Raw genomic sequence first — 4,404 nt, 5'->3', positions numbered from 1 at the left:
TGCTGAGCTGGAGGCTAAAGGGCCAACAGAGCACACTCAGCAGATGCAGGGTCACAGCCCTGACACACCTGGCAAAAAGTACCACTCCCCACATGTTGGCTCAGAATGGTAGAAGCCACCAAGCTAGGATGCAAGGTACCCCACGACAAAAAGTGATCCGTGGCTGCCTGCTGCCAAAAAATCCGGTCATAATCCAACCAGACCCAACCTCCATGACAAAGTGAATCCTGAACTAGGGACCTAGCATATACAAGGCGATCCCGGATAAACTGGTCCTGGACTAATACAGCCAGGATGGTCAAAAAACAATAAATTCACGAGGGAAGAGTGGCTACCTCTTAAAGGCGAGGGCGAGCTGATGATGGCAGAACCATGGGAAACTAACCAGCCGATGACTCAAAATGCTGAGTGACTGCAATGTTATCACCCAGCAGCTCCCTCATCTCAACAAACTGACCACTTAGGATCTTCTGACCAGCCTTGCTGGGATAGGCTCAGCTGATAGAGACAAGGAGAGACCAGGGGCAACAGGAGGCCCTGGCACACCAAATGCCTGGGAGGGCAGCACGACAGGAGTATGATGGGAAAACATACCAGGGTTGGCAGGGTCAGATGATGGGGGCATCCCCAATACTGGAACAGAAGCCATTGACTAAAGGGGAAGTGTTGTTGTTGCCTGCAGAGGATACGCCAAAAGAAGAGGTACTGCTGCCACTGATGCCACAGAAGGCAGAATACTCAAATGAGTGGGGAGTCCTGCAAGGAAACAAGGAGCTGTGGACACGCTGAAAAAACCAAAAGAAAAGAAATATCCAGGCAGCAGTGCAAGCCATACACAAAGCTGACATGCCACCCAGCCAACATACAACACCCCCCTGCAACATCACAGAAGCAACCACCCCAACCCTCGCCAACATCAATAGCAACACTGTCCCAAAACAAACTAAACCGACAAAATAAGAGGTGTTAACCAGAAAGTTTAGACAGCCACATGCCTTGGTTAGATAATGAAGCAACAAGATAAAATTGAAAATAAGGGAGAAAAGAAGACAGCGCTGTGATGAATTTGGCTTTCATAAACTTCCCAGATCAGGACCGAACCGCCAGGACATGCCCTAACAACAGGTAGCACAACCTGCGCCTCATACAAACAAACAAAACCACCCGTAAATGACAAAAACCAATACCCCAGGCACTAAATACCCACAGTGACTAGCTTACCTACAACACCAGCCGGAGAGCCAGATGGTGGGTCAGCCAGGAGGCTGGGTATCAGGTCAGCAGGCACCAATGGAGCACCAGACTGGCCAGGTGGGGAAGCAGCAGCAACTTTTTGGCGAACCTCCTGGCGGAAAAGAGCCAAAAACACTGAAAGAGCCGACGAAGATGGACCAGGCTCCTGCACCACTGGCGCAGACACACGAGGAGAGAGATTGGCTCTTGTGAGAGGCACACCATGACAAGGACGGCCACGACCAGGCGCTGGCGAAGTGGGACCTGCTCCCTCTTGAGACACCCCACAACCAGAACCACATCCACGTCTTGCAGCCTGACGAGTTTTCGGCATGGCGAAGGTACAGTGAGTAACAAGAGGAAGAGAGTTGTCAAACAAAATTACAGAGCCAAGAACCAAAACTAGGCCACTCGAGCACTCAAATCAACACAACTGACCACGAGGATAAACCACTCGAATGTCAAGGAGTGGCCCCTGCCTCATCATTAACTGACTTTAAACGCAAGCCTTTAAAAGACTATTACAATTATGAAATGACATGACTATTCCGAGTAATTTTTGGCTTTCGGCAGCAAAATTGGTAGGTGTGTCATATCACTGAAAACGGGGATGGCCATGAGTCTTTTTTGATTTATTGTAAGCTTCTCTTAAAGCTATACGTACGTACGTGTAGGCCTCTATCTTGGTCTTTGGTGCTTAATCTAATGTCTAAAGTACAGCCACAATTTGCACAGCAGTATTTAACACTGACATTGTATCAATCTCATTGACTTGGATTGTAAATGTAAAATTAGAAGGGGAGACATCACTTTTGTCCTCAGCAACAGAAGTTACCAGAACCATAAGTTTTGTGATCAAATGCACTTATTATAGTTTATCAAATACTAAATCTATGAGTTAAGCAACAAACCTTTCAAATATGGGACAAGGTCATTGCTGAAAGGTCTGACTTATAAAGATAATGATTTAATATTTCCAAATAACACTGTCTATTCTATTTTACTTTTCAAATTTGCAATAATATTTACTTCCAATAAACTCTAGTTCTGTCAGATTAACCATTACATTTTAATGATAATATTACTGTATCTGCATAGTAATTACTATATAGGTGGTAGCCTATATGTAGGATTGAGGTTGGCTTTTCAAGATGGCGGCTGTTTTTATGATTTTCAAACACAACCCTTTTATCTTACATTACACAGCTTCATAAATCGCTCAGATGAGCTCTCCTTCAATGAGCCATTCTCCTAATACCTTTAAAGTCGACTGAAATGTAGCTGGAGCGTTTTTAGAAAATGGGCCAAAATTCTAATTTCTGCAAAATTATGGAGACGTTTTCTTCTTTCGACTTCTTCGATAATATTTTAAACCAGACAACCGCTCCAGTTGGCTTTTACATCATTCCTATGTCCTTGTGTCAAGGACGACAAGGTGGCTTCTAAAAAAAGAGAGGAGAGAACAGAATGGAAGTCAATATCCTGCTGCAGACACTGCATGGGTTTGTGGTTTGACACCATTTTAATTTATGCGCACATGATTAGCATGAATATGATCATAGATACAGTGTACATCAGGGATTGGAAACGGCAGGGTATCACGTGATCCTTTCCTTAACACTTCAATGAGACAACAAAATTTGTCAAAAAACCTAGGCGTGTTGCGGGTTAAAAATAGATATCCAGGGATATTCTTCAGAAAAGTCTGGAAAAAGTCATCTGTCTAATGACTCTTTAAGATTTGAGTAGACCCAATTCTAGAAATACTTTGGCTGCATAAAGCTATCTTTGGACGGTATTCTATAAACTGGTACTCTTTGCAATAGTATCCATTTTAGTATGATTTGAGATCTTTTGTCCCTCTAGCTTCTACATTGATGACACAACAGCTATTTTGATGAGATGTCTAGATTAATGTCACTATTATCCAATGTACTATGTGTTTTTCATCTTAATTTTCTCTTAAGCTATGTTTCATTGAGGACATCAAGAATAGGTTGCACCTTTGGTGGAATCTCTCTCTCTAGCAACTTCACTATGACTAATAACAAAATGTAACGAGCTACAATGAAGTGACTATTTTTGTCCTGTGGATATTTGGAAGGCAAGTGAAGAATACTGCCGTTTATTGATTATTATTAATAAAATGGCTATGCATGCAACTGTTATTTGATTCCAAGTATTTGTTATTACATTAACAAATTGTTGTCAAGTGTCAGTGATACTGCAGCATCAAGAAATATACAATAAACAGGGCCTGTAATTTTAACATATATTAGGCGGCCAGTTTGAATCACATTAACCCATCACTAGCCTCAATCATTAATTATCTGAGTGTTTCCAATCCCTGTATACTGTATCTATGATATGATTAACCTAACCACAAAATGTAATTAATAAATTTCAGAAAAAAGAATGGAAAAAAGTGAATAAAAAACATTAAAAGTGGAAAAGTAGTAGGATTGAATTCGGAAAAAGTAAAAAAACAAGGGGACTTGCAAACTAGTGTGATAAAAATCCTACACCACTGCATGAAAAACATTGTTTTATAGTTGTAATTAAAATGCTTTTGGGTAATGTTATTGATGCATAAGATCCAAAAACAATATACTCTACTTGATACTAATAACACAACCTGCAGAACAACATAATTAATAAGAAATAACTAGATGAATGCAGGGCATTTGGGGTGAACCTGAGCAAGCATTTGTTATAATGAGGAAGCATTTGTTATTATAATTATCATTATTGTCAAATTTTATTTTTCAATTGCTGTTCTCTCTCAGCAGGATCCTCTTGCTCTCTCCTCAGTGTAACTCGAGCTGTTTCATCTGCTAATCGCTGTTCTCTCTCAGCAGGATCCTCTTGCTCTCTACTCAGTGCAACTTGAGCCCTATCCAGGGGCGTAGCTGAGGTAGGGCCTGAGGGGGCCTGGGCCCTACCATCAAAGTGGCCTTATAATTATATTCATTGAAATTATAACCCAAAAGATTATATTCATTGTTTTTACAATAACAAAAGGGGGTGGCTGATAACCACAGCTCTTTTTAAAGATATATACAATGATAATTTCACTCTGATTTCGCTCAGCTTGCAGGAAAATGCTTCCATTTTGTTACGTAAAAGGGGTGTGGCCAAAATTGCGGCGTGCTTCGCGCGCCATTTTGTCTC

Source organism: Amphimedon queenslandica, unplaced genomic scaffold (assembly GCF_000090795.2).
Source record: "Amphimedon queenslandica unplaced genomic scaffold, v1.1 AMPQUscaffold_13505, whole genome shotgun sequence".
NCBI lineage: Eukaryota > Metazoa > Porifera > Demospongiae > Haplosclerida > Niphatidae > Amphimedon > Amphimedon queenslandica.
Note: the sequence above shows the minus strand (reverse complement) of the source record.